We start from the raw sequence: 20,308 nt of genomic DNA, 5'->3' as shown, positions 1-20,308 counted from the left end.
AAAGTGATGAAAAAGCGACAATAACACAACAAAAAAGCATAGAAAAACAACAAAAGCAGCAATAAAAACAGCAATAAAAAGGAAAGTTTCAATGACTTTTGTAGGTCTTAGCTTTCAAATTAGCCGTTTTTGCTCTCGAGAAGCTTTTAGATTTGGGTGACGCCGAACTGGAGAAAATGTGTTTGGTTGAAGTGATAGTCTGTAAGTGAGGATAGAGTGGAATTTGAAACAATCAAATTCCTCGCTTCTTTAAACGGAAAGCCCTTCTTAGATTGCAAAAGGAGGAGAGCAGGAACAGAATTTTCAGAAGTAAACGATCAAGCTCCTCCCCCTCCCTTCCTGGTTGGACCTGACAGGCTGGTTCACCGAGAAAGCTCGTCTCATTGGTCAACGCGGGAGGATACTAGACTCTGATTAGTTGCTGAGATCCGGAAGGAGGGACTTATATATACATATTTTATACTATTACTTACTTTACATTAACATGCAAGACCAGGTGGTTGATTTTGCAAATTTTATAACATTTGTAATACATTTAAACTTCTCGACTATCACTTTAAGGCGTCTTATTGAAATACAATTCAGTTTCATCTTCTTTTTCATCTGAAATAATTCCAAGGACCCCCTACCAAATGTGGTTGGGGAACACTGGTTTAAATGCATCATGTTATTAAAAAGCACATTTATCTTTTTTGCCGGTAAATTGACCCGCAAAGTCCTGCACCACACCTGTTATCACTGGAGCGCTCCGTGGTCTCCTGCTGATAGATTTAGACCAAATTCAGACAGTGGGGATTTACTTTCCATGTTGCGTCCATCTGCGTCAGACTTTTACGACGTGCTCGGACCGTTCAAAGGCACCTGCCCTGGGCCGGTCTGCTTCGGCGGCCGGACAGCTGCACATCTCCACAGTTCTGCAGTCGGAGGTGTTTCTCATGGTTATTACGCCAAACTGAGGCCAAGAGCCGCGCTTTGATCTTTATGCACATCTGGGATTTCTTCTGGACATTCTTTATGTCCAATGCAGACATCAGAGGAGTAAAAATGCTTCACTTTGACTTTTGAAATGTGATAAATTTTAGTTTTGATTGCAGTCAAGTCGGGTTGAGCAAGTATAACTTCAGCGATGACCCTTTCCGTGCACTCTTAACCAGCGCGATAATGACATATTGGGATTGCTGGTGTGTGAACTGAAAAGGGCAAATGCTATTGATTGCTTTGTTGTGTATAAATGAGGCTCACGTCAAAACAGTCAAAAAATAACAAGAAAATATTGAAAATTGACATTGACAGTCTAATCGATGCGATGTCAATGGTCTTTGCTCAATGAATTCGTAATGTCCCAACTAAGAAGAACATTGCTAATTCTGTCATGAAATCCTTGGTCTCTGCTGAACATTTTGTACTGTTCTTGCAAAGGCAGCAATGCAATGGTCGTTATTGTGGCGTGTTTACCTAAGACATTAAATGTCAGTAGACGCCACCATCCAACCACGGAGTTTAGCAAAGCGGCGCATCTGTGCACATGTGACATTTGAAAAAAAGCCACACAGACCTTTCCAATAGGGACATTGTATCGCTCCGTTTGTGCACGTATGTGACGGAAAGCCCTGGTGTCTCCCCTGGGGCCTGACTCATCTCCAGTCTGCTCCGGGAAACAGGAACAGGAAGTAGCTCACCGCAGTGCACCTCCTCAGACCGCTGTAGACTTCGAGAGTATTCAGATCTGTGTAGGGGTAATGGCACGTTCAGAAGAAGAGGAGGAGAGCTTTCTTCCACGTGTGGAGAAACAGCCTCCTCCAACACTGTGGTTGTGGTGTGAAGGCACAACAGTGGGTTATGGGGGGAGAGATAGTCCCTTTTTAAAGATAACGGCTGTAAAACATGTAATTGTTATCGGGTAATTGTTGAAAGGTAATATTTGTGAGATACATAAAAAACGTTCATTACAAGCCTAAATATTGTACCAATTGCTTAAAAAAGGTTAACATATAAATAAAAAGTTGGGCAGCCTCAGGAGCAGTGCTACAGTATGTGCCTTTTCTACTTCTTTCTTTCTTTCTTTCTTTCTTTCTTTCTTTCTTTCTTTCTTTCTTTCTTTCTTTCTTTCTTTCTTTCTTTCTTTCTTTCTTTCTTTCTTTCTTTCTTTCTTTCTTTCTTTCTTTCTTCTTTTATTTCTATTCTTTCTTTCTTCCTTCCTTCTTTCTTTCTTTCCTTCTTCCTTGCTTTCTTTCTGTCTTCCTTCCTTCCTTCTCTTTCTTTCTTTCACTTTTTTTCTTTTTTCTTCCTTTCTTCTGTCTTTCCTTGCTTCTTCTTTCTTTCTTTCTCTTTCTTTATTTCCTTCTTCCTTGCTTTCTTTCTTTCTGTCTTCCTTCCTTCCTTCTTTCCTTGCTTCTTTCTTTCTTTCTTTCTTTCTTTCTTTTATTTATTTTTTTTTATTTTTTTTTATAAACAGTTTTTTCTTTTATTACTCTTTTAAGTTGACAGGACAGTAAGTTGATACAAACAACAACGACAACAATTCAGACAGACAATTCAGTGTCAATTTGACCTCCAATGGTCATAATAAACACTGCACAAAACAGACACACACAAAAAATAATAATAATACGCCACAAATACACACCACAGAGACAACCACACAGTTGGGGTGGGAGGGGTGGGGGTGATACAGTATGTTATTTGATAAGAAGTTGCGTATGTGTTCTATTGTTTAGTGATGTCACACTCTTAGATGAAGGCGGTTCCTTCAGTTCCTTCAGTTCCAGTATTAACAGTATTCACAAATGTTGTACCGACGTCTTACTCCTGTTATTCATTGTCTCCACTCTTAAACATTATCTACAGAGAAAATGAATTGGTCCATAGTCCAAGCAAAAACAGTACGTATGTGCATGTTTCGATGTTTTTATGAAGGTGACCCTAGAAATAGGTTCCCGGGTGTTCAAAGGGTTTCCTATCTTATACCAGTGATGTTACAGAGTTGCTCAAAATTTAATGTTATGTTATCTCCATTAATAACTTGCTCCATGGACAACAGATCAGAGAATTCATACAGCCATTTGTCGACTGCGAAACAGTTAAATTTACGTTTTTTCCAGTTAATCATGATAGTTCTTTTAGCAGCTATAAAGGCAAGATTGGCCATTTTATAGTCTCTTTTATTATATAATTGAGCGTCTTTGTATTTTCTTTCTTTCTTTCTTTCTTTCTTTCTTTCTTTCTTTCTTTCTTTCTTTCTTTCTTTCTTTCTTTCTTTCTTTCTTTCTTTCTTTCTTTCTTTCTTTCTTTCTTTCTTTCTGTCTTTCTTTCTTTCTTTCTTTCTTTCTTTGGTTGATGTATTTATTGTTACTCAAGAATACTGATTGTACTAATTACAGTATATGTACCATACTACTTCAGAGGGGTCTGTTCATATGAATCTGATGTTTTCATCATGATGTCAGCACTTTAAGTTTAACCAATGCTTATTCAACAATACTGTAATTTGTGGGGAGAATACAATAGTTTGCTTTATATAAGACCAAATCAGTTATTATTAGGGTCGCAGCTCGTCATGCTAGCGTGATGGTGGGTCCTGACGCCAAATCAGTGGAGAACCACTGCTTTAGTGAATACAAGTGGCACGACATATTATGTGTGCGGCTGAGAAGAGTGGATTTCCCCCAAATTTCCTGGGCTTGTCTGTTTTTGACCCATTCCCTGGAAGCTAAACCAGGGGCTAATAGGAAAAAATGAGTGCATGAGTGCTTATAGCAGGGTGCGGTACAGACCAGTTCAAAGGAAGTCTCCCATTGAGATGTACCACAGTCTCTGCAGGTAGCGACTTCACGGAAACCTCAATGTGCTTTTGTGAAAACCCAGTGGGATTTAGCTGTGATAAAATACACTCCAGCAACAACAGTTTCACACCAATATAGTGGTGTTACTCTGAAAGAATGCTTAAAAATTATAGCATTATTTTAGCATAATCTATACAGTACCGTGAATATTTTGATATACTCCACTTAGAGACGAATAGGGAAACTCACAAATATTTACTATAATTTTCAAGTAAATCTCTGTAACTGAGTTACATTTCTAAACTTGTAATTATGAGTTTTAAAAGTCAAAGTCATGAGATTTTAAATTGAAATTATGGGTTTAAATGATGAAAACTTTAAAGTTCAAAACCTTTGAAAATGTGAAATCATGAGCGCTCAACTTGAAATGATGAGTTTTGAAACTAGTAATTATGACTTTTAAACTTCTAATTATGAGTTCTGAACTTGAAATGCTGTGTTTATTTTTTTCTCACCATAACCAGTAACCACTAAGCCAATTCTTGTTAAACCTATGACTTAAAATGTGAAATTATGAGTTCTGAATGTGAAATTATGAGTTTTTAAAAGTTCTGAACTTGTAGTTATGAGTTTATGTAATGAGTTCAAAACCTTTTAAAACTCGAAATCATGAGATTTTAACTTGAAATTATGAGTTCTGACTTTGTAATTCTATGTTTTAAAACTTGAAATTATGAGTTTTAAACACATAATTATGATTTCTAAACATGTAGTGTAGTAGTAAGTTTTATTTTGTCTCACCACCTGTAACCACTGAACCAATTCTCGGTTCAGTTAAACTTAATGGATTTCAATTTACAGAAACTTGGCGCAGGTTTTCCACACGGGCCGTTAAGGAAGCTATTATAACTACTTACCAAGAAAACAAGTTTCCGTTTTGCTGTGCCCATGGTAGGTAGCCTGCGTTAAAGTGTTATATTGAGGTTACCTGCCTGTGGTATTTACAGGGCTGCACTGCTGAGAGGGGCCAGCAGAGACGAGCGTGCATGAGCAGCTAAGCCACCGTGGTCAGGATCAAAGACATGAACGACGGAAATGCAGGTCTACAAACCAGCCCCCCGGTCTGCTGTCCTACTTTCGCACACAGTCTTGGCCTGTTTAAGTGTCCTGCTACCTGGAAGGACAGGGGGAACCTGGGAGTCTCCGTGGAGCCGCGGTGGACAGAAGTGGGTTAGACTGATAGATGCGTTAGGGTATCTTTTGTTTGTCTGTCTGGGTAAATGGTATGCAGCTAATGCCGTGGTTGTGAAAAGCAATGGTTCAGCATCAAATACTTGCTTTGTGCATTAAAAGGAGATTTATGTGAGGCTCATTACGCAGAAATGCTGCTATTCCTTTGTTCCTCTTAAAAAATGAGATGAGACTGTGTGGTCTTGTCTTTCTCTAGATCTCTTGTTTTACAAATGGTCAGATGAATAATGGTTTCTTAAAGTTCTCACACTCAGAGTTGTTGAGTTGCTTTGTGATAAACTAGAAAGCAACAACCTTTTGCACCGTACCACAATGCTGCTTAGGTAAAAAAAATATCAATTTTTGTTAAAACATGTGATTGATTTCCACTTTTAAAGGCCCTATACCCGATTTCTCACATTCTCAAACATGGCCAGATGGAGGAGGTTTAATCTGAACAGTTAGCCCTGGAGGGTCAAACACTCCTACACATTCTTCCTGTGCACAAATGAATATGCTTTACAACTTTCAGATGGCGATACATAGTTTACTGTCACAGCCTAATACGGGGATGGGTTCAGAATATAATGCACAGCATGCTTACATAAAATCCTGTAATGTATGGGGTACAAAAGATTTTACTCCTAGAAAAAGCGTCTTTCACCTCCTAACCCCCAGCCTATAAGTCAGTGTAACGCCTCATTTGAAAGCTAAGACCTACAAAACTCGTCAAACTTTGTCACATTTTTGCCACTGTTTCCATTTTTTATGGCTCTTTTGTCCCTTTTTTTTTTGCCTTTTCGTAAATTTTTAGTGTGTGGCTTTTTCGTTGTTCTTTCGTGACTGTTTTGATGCTTTTTTTCCAAGAAGCTTTTAGATTTGGGTAATACCAAACTGGAGAAAATGTGCTCAGTTCAGGTGGTGGTTAATAAATGTAATGACCCATAAAGCCAGAGCCGGTTTTTCCTATAGGCAAACTATGCAAGTTGCGTAGGGCCCCCGCAGTCACAAGGGCCCCGCATCTCAGTCAAACTACGGTGTCGTTTCCCTGATTAATCAACACGTTGTTACGGGGGCTATTTGTCTCAAAGATGAGTTGAATCCACACGGTTCTCATGCGCACAGTTACTTACAGTAACTCTGGTTCTCTGAATGTGCACAGTCTAAAACTATTGGACTACTCACAGGCTAATTCTCAGTGGTCAGACAGAAAGTACCATCAGGTCAGTGTTAATTTTGACAACATATTTTAATTTAGTTTTAGTCTTAGTCTTTTGACGAAAATGTAATTCGATTTTAGTCTAGTTTTAGTCAAAAAAATATCTTCAATTTTAGTCTAGTTTTAGTCGACTAAAATTGCAAGTAAATTTAGTCGACTAAATTTAAGACAAATTTAGTCGACTTTGCATTGATAATATTCATTATAATCATATTTAATCTTGTTCCTCTGCTTCATGGAGCTGCTCCACATGAACAAAGCTCAGAGCTGATCCTTTGGCAGAGAATTTACATGATCTGAGGCTCTTTCAGACGGTCAATAGAAGTTTGGCTGATTTTAGTCTCTCCCTTTCATTTTTATTTAGTCTTATTTTAGTCGACTAAAATATCTGGACATTTTAGTCATAGTTTTAGTCTCATGAACAACTTTTAATTTAGTTTTAGTCCAATTTTAGTCATCAAAAATATCACTTTGACTAAAATTAAGACTAAATATTTCATTCGACGAAATTAACACTGCATCAGGTGCAGGTGTCAGAGAATGTGACCATTTACCATTTTAAAAAGTTGTGAAATAGACAGTAGTAGTCCTAAATCCCAGTCTCACAGTGGCTTAGTGGTCAGTGGTTCAAACACAGAGGGGCGGGGCCTGAATTGAGGTCATTATGTTCCACTTCTGCCCTGCACTACTGCACAGTGGAACCATTTTTGACCGTAAATGGGCTCGCTCTTCGTCGAATAGCCATGGGATGCGTACTGTAGGGCCCCCATGTGGATTTTTGCTTAGGGCCCCAGAAGTGCCAGAACCGCCTCTGCATAAAGTGAGAAGCTGCATGCAAACCTGACAGTAGCTTATACTATTTATAGAGCAAACAGAACCTGACCGACAGTAGTATTCAAGTCATTGTTGTAAAAAGCCTCCAAAACACAAACACATACAATATTAAATAGAATAGTGCGGTTCATCCCAGTTCAAAGTGCACTTAGTCCGTGAACATGCGTCGCCTACAGTCACTTCTCTATCTTCCACTTCACCGACCGTCATCTTTGTTTATCCACTTCAGTCCATTCTGCTGCGTGCGTTCCCCTGGGCACCTGTAGGGTCTCCCATCTCCAAAACCGGGACTGAGCGAGGAAAGATTTTCCATTCAATCCAGGCATTTCACACGTCTTTATACCAACTCTTACTGTAAATCTTTCATGAGTCGCCCTGGGCCTTTTCTGTCATCTTTTGCGGTGTATCTTTGGAAACGGCGATGAATGAAACATTTCACTGAGATGCTTATCCCTCTTGTGATCCAGGCGGGATGTTTTTGAAAGCGTTTAGAACATGTGAGGCTGAAGACTGTAGCGGCTTTCCAACTGCAAGATGAGGCTGTAAGTGTGAAATAAAGGCCCTGTGCTGGTTTCATCAGATTAACCCTGGTTTAGGCGAAAGTTTAGTCCACCTCTCTCCAAATCCAGCTGGAGCTCTGGAGACAAGGAGTTCTTCCTGGAAAGATAAAACAGCCTAAATGATGCTCAGTTTAGTCTTAGCTTCTGGATAACCAGTTCCAGTACGTTGTGTTTTACTCACACAGATCGAACATATATTTTCAGAAACTACACATCTTCAAATGAGGCATTGCACTGGCCTATAGGCTGCACACAAAAAAGGGATGAAAAAGAAGCAAAAAAAATGTGAAAACACGGTGAACAAAGTGGTGAAAAGATGGCGAAAAAGAAAAAAAAAGCAACAAAAATATGACAAAAACAAAAAAAGTGTTGAAAACACATCAAAATATGACAAAAAGTGCCAAAAACACAAGAAAAACGTGACAAAAAAGCAGCATTTTTGACTTAAGAGCAACAAACAATGTGACAAAAAAGCAGCAAAAATGTGACTAAAAATCGATGAAAACATGACAAAAAGAGACAAAACAATGACAAAGAAGCAACAAAAAATGTACAAAAAAGCAACAAAAATGTCACAAAAAAGCAGCAAAAATGTGACAAAAAAGCAGAATAAAAGGCAAAAAAAAAAGTGTCAAAAAACGACAAAAATGTGACAAAAAAAGCCATAAAAATGTGACAAAAACGTGACATAAACGCAGTCAATGCTACAAAAAGGTGAGATCAGTTTTGTTAGTCTTCTAGCTTTCAAATGAGGCATTACACTGGCCTATAGGTTGTAAGCTCCAGTCGAGAAGCTTTTTAGATTTGGGTCAAGCCGAATTGGAGAAAATGCACTTGATTAAGTCGGGGATTAAGAGGTGAAGCCCTAGTTTTTTTGCAGCCTAGTTTAACCCTAAACATTTGTGAATGAATGAATGGTCGAGATTTAGTCCATTTTTAAAATACTACATCATGTCATTTTATCACACGGTGTGAAAAGTTCCCAAATCCCCGCTCTTCCCCGTACATTTCACGATGCCTTTTCCAGATGCCGCAGTTTTGGTGGTGTTGACGGAGGGGGTCTTTCTTGTAAGTCTTCCCAGAGGTGGAGGTGGAGTGGGCGGATGCGCTGTCAGTCAAAGTGTGGGTGATTTGAAAGAGCTAATCTCCATCCTCTCCTCTGCACCCACCATGCGCACAAAAACAGACCTCCATACTCAACACTTATGCAACAGCCAAAAATATACAGTTTACCCGAATGGTGTTTTTGAACCTATGCGGCCGGGAAAGACGAGACAGATCATTTGCGCAGAAATCTTTGCGGCTTGACTTTACAAGAGCAGTGTTTTTAAAGTTGATTTCTTCACATAAGGACACACTAATGCGTTTCACAGGGAGCTACAGGTCAATGGCATCTATTGTTCATAATAAGGGAAAAAAATTGATGGGAGGTTCAGTATACAGCGCCTAAACCACTTCTTCATACAGTATCATGTTCTTGGTCTGTAATTAATGCTATAACTCAGGTCAGTCTAATATGATTGACTGCAAAATGCCTGTTGTCTATCTTAATACAGTGTTTTCTGGGAAAGGATCCAACTAATTTACAAAAAAAGGTTTACACCGTGCTCTGGTGATTCTGTGCAAGTGCCAAATGGCACGTGGATTTTCTTTCTTGAAATGCTGAATGCTGGTTGAGGAAGCCTATACTAAATGGTTTTAAGCTTTTAATCTGGTAACATTTTTCCTCCATCAAAAGCTGGAATGGTGTTTTCTTTCATTTGTGCTATCTCTGTAATCCTGCCCATTAGGCCTGCATCACCCGTCTGCTCAGAAGTCAGAACTGCATGGAGGTGTCAGTGTTTTTGAGGCACCTTCACCTGACTCGTAAACACAACACAACCACCTTGCAACTTTAAATTATAATTGGTCGAAACAAAATATAAAGCGTTTGATTTTATGTTGTCCGGGAGAATACTAATGAGCAACACCGTGCCCTAAAATGACCACAACGAAAACCTCGCTTTGCCCCCGGATGTGAATGTGGCTCTAAATTATTTAAAACCCTAAACCACTGCACAATCTCCGCGCCGAGTTTTGGGGCGAGTGAATTTATGTCTTCATGATTATAATGGGAGCTCCTGAGGCGAGGCGCTGCTGCTAACCCACTTATGACAAGCTGGTTTTGTGTTAGCTGTTGTTTAGCAGCACAAAGAGAGATGCTTGAAGACTTGTTTTGCGTCGCCTCGTTGGCTGCTCTTTCCGAACAGGCTTTCGATTTCAGTAAGATTTTTTTTTTTTTTTTTTTTTGAGCACTTACCAAAACTTGCATCATAACTTCAACGGAGAGGATAACACCAGAGAGTGGTCTATATGTGTGAAGCAGCCTTGTCGACATTCAAGTAGCGTTCATATCCTCCTTAATCTTGAAAATGTACCTTTCTGTATTATCTGCAATATATGTGTAAGTCAATAGTGTCTATGGTAAATCTAATGTGATCATCTGAGCAGGCAGTGTTAACCCTGTCCAAATAAATAGGATGAGGACCAGGTCTGGATAACTTCTGTTTACTTAACTTTGGTTTATGATTTTGTTCATAAGTGTCAAAATCCTGGTATAGTTTCTGTTCCGTATAGGGACAATCAGTAGCTTTCTTGTTGTGAAGGTTTTGAGTCTAGTTTCATAGTTAACCTCTTTCAATCTTTTTTTTGGCTGTCTCTTTTGTTTGCTAGTTCCAGGCAATGGCCACTGGCTGCTCTGCTTTGTGACGACGACACAAGGGGCCGCTATTGCTTTAGTACCTCCATATAGGCGCTAGTTCCCCTGATTCAGCCAGATATTCCTCCTGTGATCACGCTTGGGTTAGTTACAATAAAAGGCACCAGGCTGGTTTTCGTAAGAAACATTTTAGAAATCTCACACTAATGAGGGCCGGACTGTTCGCATTGGAGCTGGGTGAACTACACGTCACGCAAGGGCCGAGTCTACAGTGAAGATCCCGCCCTTTTGCCCTTTTTAGGAACATGCTTCATCAGAGCTGGGGAGGAGGAGTCGGTAAATCCGCCATGATTTCCCCCTCGAACGTGGTCATTGTGGTAAACGGGGAGGAGTGAGGAGGAGCTGTCCATTTATATATACAGTCTATGGTTCCAGGGCTGGCACTGGGCCCAGGGGGCTGCCTATGGCGCCATCTGCTGGAGGGGGCACTGAATTTCACTTACATTTTTGAACCCCATGCTCCTGCCATCTACAACATTGCTGATATTCGGACATAGCTTTGGAACAGAGAGTGATAGAGACTTGCGGTTTCAAGCTTTCAAACGATCCCTCCCTGGTCCTTCTTCAGCCGCGTAACATCGTAATGAAAATACAGGTTCCAGGGGTGGACAGGCCATACTGTATGTCCATTCTGGAAGAGCACAGATGGGCCACTGGCTCCAGGGCCCACGGTCTGGCCTCTCAATTTTACGCCTTAACCAAGCTTTGCCCAAATCTAAAAGCTAAAAAGAATAGCGTCAAAATAGCGACAAAAAAGAGGATGAAAACAGAACAAAAATGTAGCGGAAAAGCAAATGTGACAACAAAGTAACGAAAAACCAATGAAAAACCAACAAAAAACATGACAAAAATCTGACTGGGTTAAATCTTGCCTCGGGCGCCAAATTGGCTTGGGCCGGCCCTGGCTAGTTCATAAGTTCATCAGAGTCAGCCATATTCACAAGCTGCTAAAATTAAGTAGACTCTCCCACACTGTACCTCAAGGAGACCAAGGGTGGACGTGCCCATAGATTTCCTCCTTTTGCATCAAACACACATATTATAAGATATTTACTAAACAGCTATTCAAATCAGTTGACAGAAAGTGGTTTAATGCCCACTTTTATTTCATTTTACCTGCTACATTTACAAACTTGTCTTGTACCTGCGAATGAAATAATGGCACTAAACTGCTGTCCCATCACTTATGTGTTTCCGAGTGGAATTTGGGCAGCGCTCCGGTTTCGTCCCACATGTTCGACAGCGCAGTAAATCCCCAGGCCTGATGTCAACAGTGGGCCGTCCCGAATAACAAGGTCCCACACAGCGACCGGGGGCCAGCTCGCACCAACACGCGGGGGCTCCATCTCTGACACAGCAGGATCAAACGCTCGGGGAAAAGAAAAGGGCCGAGAGATGAAGAGCGCATTCCCATATGGAGTTTTCGCCGAGCGCTGCGGGGCAGGGTTTTTAGACAGACAGCCCACTCACACCAGGACATTTACACACTGCTATGGCTCAAGTCTTTCAAGTCAGGCCTCTTCTCAATGAGGGGATGACACGCGGAGCTCCTAAACAGCTTCCTCGAGCACTGTTTTTGAAGAATATTAGGCCTTAAACATTTGTGAGAGCCTCTGCCTTGTAATAGATATGGTAAAGAGGCAACATGGCGCGAAAGATTGAGTTTATTATCAAATAATGCACCGGAAATGCAAGAAATCTTAGTGGTAGCAAGTTCAACAATAGAGTGATAATATGCCTGTACACAAGTTGCTTTTATGTTTACTTACAACTTATAAACTTAAAAACTAGGGCAACAGTTTGGAAATAAATATGTATTTGCAGGTCACGAGCATTTACATTTTAGAGGCTGAAGTATAAACAGCTAAACTAATAAAAGAATCACATGCATTTCTGAACATGCTTTTAGAGGTCTCAGCTACACAGTTAGCAGGCTTTGTTTGCAATATTGTGCTGTCTCAATCACTATTCATTTGCATAAATCCTTTTTGTTGTCCCTCTGGGGAAAACAAGTGTTGATGGGACGATTGGGGGGTCTTTCATCTCCCCCTGGTGTCTCTGACCAGAAAACCACACTTGAAACTTCCCTGCACCGGGTCGGAGGCACAATACACACTAAAGGAATCACGAAGAAGAAGCTAGCAGACTAACGGGCAAAGCTAACTGCGGGCTAGCACCATTTTGCACATTGCAACTTAGCTGTCTCCAGGTAAAAAAATATCTCCATTGTGTAATTGGATGCACAATATCCCTCTCTCCCTTTGTCTTTTCCGTCAGTGGAGTATTTACTCTCACGGACAATTCATGAGTAAAAAAACATGCTATGGCACCTGCAGTGGTGCTTATGGCCTCTAGGGGCATGAGTTACTTAGTTCTGTATTTTTCTAAATTTTTTGTCACTTTTTATTACTTTTTTGTCACATTTTTGTTGCATTTTCATTCTCGTTTTTGTTGCTTTTGATGCTTTTTTTAAGCTTTCAGATTTGGGTAAAGCCAAACTGGAGAAAATGTGCTTGGTTTAGGTCGGGGTTAAGAGGTTAAACAGCCTTTTTTTTTTTAAACTATTGCCAACTCTTTCAGCACTTATTTAACCCGTTTTCCTCTTCAAATCGCCACTTCTTAAGACCCCATGGGAAGAGCTCTTTTCCACACTCTCTTTACTCCAGACTTGAGTTTCAGCGGCGGGGGAACCCAATCGTCATGTCAGGGAGATGAAACAATGGGGATTGTGTGTGGTGGATCGGCGGGAGTGGGCGATGCTATGACGATGAGGTTATGTCTTTAGCACGAACCCCTCGATGTTAATAACAGCGCTGAGTGCAAAGGCAGAAGTGGAGAGTGTGAGGATGTTATCAACAGACTCTGCAAACTTTATGAGATGATAAAGTTTTGTTTCTGTGCATCATTTTTACGGGCTGAATCAAGTGTCCAGAATGTTCTGTCCTTTTGACCCTGAAATGATTGGCTTTTCATTTCACATATTGACTTGCTGAATGTTGCATGTTCCATACAGGGCTCCCATACTCAAATCCCAGACATGACAGTAATGTGTGCATTTGCAATTGGAAAATTTTACACCATTCCCATCACTTTACACTATGCATCAAAGACGTGCATCCAACAGGTTTACTTAAATATTACCTATATTGTAAATATTCGCTTGTAAGTCCACAATTCTAGCGCTCAGTATTTCATCTTTATCGTCTGCTGTGCTTTGCTGGTCCCCTCTGTCCACTCTGTTGGATATTCGAGATCAGAGCTGGGGTTACATCAGCTGACAGCCTGGTGAGGATTCAGAGATGTGTTTTGTGTCAAGGCCCCTGGCTGCGTCAGTGTGTAGGTGTGTGTGAAAAAATATGTGCTCGCTCACGTGGCTCGTAATATGAGCATCGCCGGGAATACGTGTATGCAATACAGCAGCGGTTTTCAAACTGGGAATTCATCCTGTTGGTGCGCAAGAGCTGCTAAAATCCTTATCTTCGGTGTGCATGTTTTGGCTCAGTAGCCGCGTTTTTAAGGTTTTGTGTTTTGAAGCGTTAAAGGGATATTTGAGGATTTTTGACATAAGGTCTCATTTCCTAGTTATCCAAAGTGTTGTTGATTCATTTCATTCATGCATTCCTTGTATTTGAAGAGTTTAGTCGTGCTAGGCTAGTGCTAGGCTAGTGCATGTCTATGGTAACTAGTAGCCTGCATTAAAAACAGTCTGACCCAAGCACAGTGCACCTGAGCCAAATCTCTTATAACACCAGACTACCGATATAAATGTCTGTTTTGACTGAATTGTTTTTTGTTTTTTAAAATATAACCGTTTTGCATTTAAAAGACCATATTTGAGCAGCATCAGCTTCCTGGTTGTAAACTACGCAGCGGCAGAGTGATCTGCTAGATTACCAGATCTATAGTAGTTTGTTTACCTGCGGCCGGCATTACACGTGCAACTCACAAAGAAGCTTTCTACAAATCAGATACGTTTCAATGACTACCCCATGAGTTTGAAGAGGTTTTTAATGCAGGCTACTAGTTACCATAGACATGCACTAGCCTAGCATTAGCCTAGCACCACTAAACTCTTCAAATATAACGACTGCATGAATCAAAAAAATATATAGCCTCCAAAAATCAATAATACTGTGGATAACTAGAAAATGAGCCCCTACGTCAAAAACCTTGAAATATCCCTTTAAAACCCAAGTATACGGTCCGTTTGTTTGATTAAGACTCTAAGTAGTTAGAAGTCCCACCCCACAGCAAGAGGGACCTAGGTTAAATTCCTGTTGCATTTTTGTGTTGGGTTTGCATGCTCTCCTAAGGTTTGCATTCTCTCCCAACTCTAAACCGTCTCAGCAGACTAATCCTAAAGGTATTCCTGGTCAAGATCTCGTCTCATCGTCTGGAGATCAATCCCTCCCTGCTACAGACAGGTTGCCTTGGAAAACACCAAATATTATTCACTTGGTAACTCATTTCATCCAAACATATACCCAGATTAGTTCAGTTTGGGGTTTATTTTGTTGCATGAAGTCAAGTATCCTCTATGGTTTTCCCCTGAGAGTCCCCGTAGGGCGAGCTGAGGCGTTTGTGGTGGGAATGGTGCTCTGTCGTGTGATAGTGAGCGTGTCCCCGGGGGCTGCTGCTGCTGCCGCGGAGCTGAGGTCTGATGTGATTCACCTGGGCAGTAATAATGACCTTGGCCATCACCTCATTCTGCTCGGGAGTTCAGAGAGACATGCTCTTAATGTCCACACATCTGAGCCCCATCAACAAGATAGATCTGGGCTGTGTGCTGGGGTGGCAGGAGCAGTCAAACACAGGCTGCTGTTTTATACGATCTTCAAAAAAAAACACCTCATGTTTTGGTGTGGAGTTGAGAATTGATGCTGGTTTCTTTCCCATTAACATGCAGACCATTCATTATCCTATATTATGTTATGTGGGTTAGCTGGAACATGCTTTGGCTGTGACTGTGCTTCAGTGTTGTTTCTATGGTAACTAGCAGTCCTTAGTCCAGAGTGATGTTTAACTATTGTACGGTAAATACAACAGGACATTAAACAATTCGCATGAATGTAAAACCACTGAAAGATGACGTCTAAATCCACTTTGATTTCATTTGGCTTTCTTTCGTGATTAACCTTTTTTTGTTTTTTGGGAGCAACGAGGACGAACAGAATTAGCAGTCAGTGTTAGATGAGTGTCACGTTATATATATACTCGGATGGTTACATCATTCATGAATCCGCTGGTCTCTCGAGTGTGCGACTGCGCTTCATCTCGACTTGTTGACGTGTTCAGAAGAATCAAAAACGCCTTATCTGTGTCCAAGGCCTTTGGTAACAGAAACTACTGTGGGGAGCGCGGCTGGTCTGCATAAACATTTCCCAGTCATGGCAGTAAATATGATGGAGACGTTTGAACATTAAAGGCTGCGGCTGGGTGTTTCTCAATCCTGTCTCTCTTGCCACCATTTTTTCCATACTGAGATATGTTCTTGCCTGAGCTTAGACGAGTTCATGCGTACCTGGTCTTTGTGCTTGCCCTCAGTCACGGAAAACGGCCAAAGATGTTCCAATGTATTCCTATAGCTCCAAACGGGGGTGAAGTTGGAAGCTGCCATGCTTTTTCATGGGCACGCACACAGACCACACAGTTACTTACAACTCGTCTAAGCTCAGGTAAGAACATATCTCAGTATGGAAGAACTGTGTGCCCTCAGTCACGCAAACATACCAAAGATGTAGTTAGCATTTGGCCTCTCCCAATGTATTCCTATAGCTCCAAACGGGGTGAAGCTAGAAGCGACCAAGCTCCTCCACGGGCATGCACAAACACCAGACAGGTACGCATCAACTCGTCTAACTTCTGGTAAAAACATATCTCAGTATGGAAAAACGGTGGCCTGTTCCTTTAAATTTGAAACTATTGTATTGTTTGGTCCTCTCTTGAGTCAGCCTACTGAGAAAGAACTCCATAGACCCATTTTATTTAGCCTCATATAGTCCTTTTATAGACCTAGTTTTGATGGTAGATGTTGCTGTAGATGTTGATAGAAGGATGAGTGGTGTGAGGGAAAAATAAAGAGGACCTTATTACATTGATCCGAAGTACAAACAATACAACACATTGATTGTAAGAGAACCACCGTATGAGAGAGCTCTGAGGTTTGGTGACAGTTAATAAATGTGGTCTGCACCCGGATCAGCCGCACCTCTGTGTATCCAAACAAACTAATTAGGTATCATGACCGTTAATGAGCCATGACTCTGATTGCCAAACATTAGCTCGTTTTTTTTTTCCCTCCCAGCTAATCAAGGTTTTATTAGCTTCTTTATGCAGGCGGCCTCCATCTGTCAGCCCGCCAGTGTAGTCTGCAGGTGAAGTTATCAAAATACTGAATCCTTTGTCTTTGAATGTTTCTCTGTTCTCAACGAGATCAATACGAGACAAAGGCCTTCTGAGTCACCGAGTGCATCGTTTCCCGCAATACAGAATGACTATGCAATACAAGATGAATGGATCGAATTAAGAGTATGTGTCTCTGTTGCAACAAGTAGGTGGGAATGGGGGTGAGTACAAATGCAGAAATTGCGACTACCTGCGATTCGAGCGCTGCTTCGAGGACAAAATGTTCACTTGCTCCCTGTGCCTGATCAGTGCGGGCGTGTGCTGTGTGTAATGGTTGTCACTCTCTCTCTCTCGGCTCCCCTCTTAGTAAAATATCATACATGAGAAAGCGGCCATGAATAAGCTGATCCCTACCTATCCTTGACGAACGTGGCCTTGTGATACGTAACGGCGAACTTGAACGTTATGTCACCAAACCTGGTAACAAGCCTGTGATAAGGTACTCTGGCTATAATGTGATATTTAGGGTCACTGATGTCGAGAAAGTGTATGTGTCTGTGTCTGTCCTATCAGAATCTGCTCTTCGCCTCCTGTTGGACCTCATTAGAAGTTATTTCGAAAAGGCTTTGGCGAAAAAAAACAAAAAAAACAAGTAGGTTTCTCTTTTTTATCAAATCAAAATGAATGTCAGCCCCTATGATGTTTTTGTGTCGGGATTATGTAACACCCTACCCTATTTTTAGCAGCTAATCAGTAATTTTAAGGAAGAGAAAGAATTGGAGTCAGAGAAAAGCGTTGAGCGCACAGAAACTGGGGCAGAGCTGCGTTAGGATGAGATAAAGGCGTTTGTGCCGTACATTCAGAATGCAGCACCCACTTTTCTGACGCCCAGAGACCCACAAAGATGTTTTTTTTTAGCTTAGATTTAAAACATGTTGTCCTTGTGTGATGGTGCTCCTTTAAAAAATCCAGACCAGAGATGGAAGATGTTAAAAATACAGAGATCAGGCGGACTTTACAGAAAACAATACAGTATGAACAAAGATATGTTATTTTATGCATTAGAAATATTTGTTGTGGATATAAGCCATAACTTGTCTTGACTAATACCCAATTGATACTTTCGTCTTATACGAAGACCTTAAGATGTCACAGAAACTAACTCCAAAACTTAAATGACAGGTAAGCTCTGTTCAAAAGTGCTTAATGCAAATAAATGTACTGACAATGAACATTGAGCATATGTACTGTATTGTTTATCTGCCATTTATAGAACGTGGAGTCATACAGTATAAGAGCAAATTTTAAGTTAAAGCAGAACTAAGTAACTCATGCCCCCTAGAGGCATGTTGCGTTTTTTTATTCATTAATTGTCCGTGAGAGTAAATACTACACTGAGAAAAGATGAAAAGGGAGAGAGGGATGTGGCACAATGTACAATACATTGTGCCAAAACCCAATTATACAATGACAATGTTTTTTCCGCTCAAACAAGTAAGTGTTATAGTTTCTTCTGATTTTGAAAATGTTCATCAACAAACCGAAAGCTGTAGCCAGAATACAGTCAGGAGTTGCCTGTACCATGTCATAAACTCAGAAATGACTTTGTCGGCAACTGAGAGCAACGAGGGAGATCTTTTCCATTAGTGTGTATTGGGGCTGGCGGTCCGAGGCAGGGGAAGTTGCAAGTGTGGTTTTCTGGCCAGAGACACAAGGGGTAGATGGAAGCCCCCCCAATCATCCCATGCACACTTGTATTGCTCTCAGACAGGATGGTAGCGCAGCGGTTAGCGCTCATGCTTCACAGCTGGAAGGTCTTGGGTTCAATTCCCACCTGGACGGAGCCTGTGTAGAGTTTGCATGTTCTCCTCCTGTCTGTGTAGGTTTCCTGCTGGTTCTCCGGTTTCCCCTACCACTAAAAACATGTACAATAGGCCAGGATGAAGGAGAGTGTGTTTGAGAGTGCGCATGGGGGATGGAAATGAGCCCATGGTTACAATCCGGCTCTGGCGGTGTGTTTACATGCATGAGACCCATGTATGTTCATAAGATAAGATAAGATAAGATAAGATAATCCTTTATTGATCTCACAAAGGAGAAATTCTCTTATTACAGTCGGCATTCAAGAAGAACATGCACTATATACAATAAATAAATCAATAAATAATAAAAAACGGACTACGAAAAGGATTTATTAAGGTAAAAAAGTTACTTAGGTCTGCTTTAACCCGAATTCATTGTCTCTGTAGAGACATTTGTCCTACTTTCAACAAGTGCCTCAGGGCAACTTTTCAGGAGCAATATATTGGCTGCCACAGTGCATCATCCAGGGACTTACTGTATTTCCCTATCTGGCCCAGGAATCAAACCTATCATTCAAACAGGTGTCAGGAATCAGGATAGACCTAAGCCATAACTGCAAAACCGTAACAACAAGCAATCACTGTAGAGAATAGGTGCTATAAACCTGCTCCCCCTAGCACACACAAAAATCTATCCACCCACCCACCCACCCACACACAGCACCATGTCTGTCATGTCACGTCGCCTTTTCATCTTCCCAGACGCTTCCTTCATCCCGTTTTAATTGGCCTGGTGTGGATCATTACATCAGCGGTGGTCAAAGTGATTAAACTCCATCAAAGCGCCAGTCTCCATGTCCTCCTCCTCTTCTCGCTCTCTCCCGGCTGCAGCGCCCCTCTCCTGCTGCACGACCCCAGTGACCTGCGACAAAGCGGACAGTTCATCTAATTTGGCACCTTTGAACCGTCCCGTAGAGGAGATCACACCAGCAGAGATCAAGTCGTGACAGGGATAACAGTGAACGGGACAGATATTTTGTAGGTCTGCGTTGAATGATCAGTCTTGGGTTAGGTCTTTCTATTCCGCCTCTTTATGCTTGTTGTCGAACTTTTGCGAAACCCGTGCAGTGAACCTCCAAATCTCTTGCACATGGCCAGCTTTGTTACCCTGAATGTGTGAGTCAGACGCAGCCACCGAAGCCAAAACACCTCACGACTCATCTCCACAAAAAAATACGCTGCCAGAAAAACACGGGAAGACTTCCAAAAGAGTGAGCGGATCACGGACACGCCGTACCTGCCAGTTAGCCCTGGGATGTTCTTGCCCTTCAGTACTTTAGAGGGAGCGAGGCTTCAACTTTAATAAGAGTGTCTGGATTAATAAGACACAAGGAAGAGCGAGACTCGGGGCAGGCGCTGAAAAATTCACCCAGCCATGGCGAAGTGTGGTTTGCAGCCGTACATTTGAATTCAACATTTCAAACACAGAAATTCATAATCTTAACATGAAAGTGGGTGAAATAGTGAGGATTAGCCTACAAGCCTTGTATATTTCTGTTTCGCCAAGTAACTCTCCACCCTCACTTACCACTTGAGTTTAATATTACCCATAGGCCACAGCTAATTCTGAACACATTTAGATAATTTACCTCAAACTAGACTAAACTAAGCTTTTATTATGTTAAAAATAAACAATAAGTCATTAACCCTGGCAAGAAAAAACACTACTACTGCTACTACTTCTACTACTACTACTTCTACTACTACTACTAGCATTT

General features: G+C 41.2%; 2 protein-coding genes across 3 annotated transcripts in view; both read left to right on the top strand.

Annotated features, from left to right (window-relative positions):
- Positions 1-20,308, top strand: part of nrros (negative regulator of reactive oxygen species) — a 326,601-nt gene that overhangs the window by 61,871 nt on the left and 244,422 nt on the right. The gene's annotated exons all lie outside the window — the stretch shown is intronic.
- The window catches only part of vav3 (vav guanine nucleotide exchange factor 3), a 107,806-nt gene that overhangs the window by 30,697 nt on the left and 56,801 nt on the right, over positions 1-20,308 (top strand). The gene's annotated exons all lie outside the window — the stretch shown is intronic.

The sequence above is a fragment of the Gobius niger genome, assembly GCF_951799975.1.
Source record: "Gobius niger genome assembly, chromosome: 18".
NCBI classification, from domain to species: domain Eukaryota; kingdom Metazoa; phylum Chordata; class Actinopteri; order Gobiiformes; family Gobiidae; genus Gobius; species Gobius niger.
The sequence above is the reverse complement of the archived record's forward strand: the minus strand, read 5'-3'. Positions and strand labels throughout refer to the sequence as shown.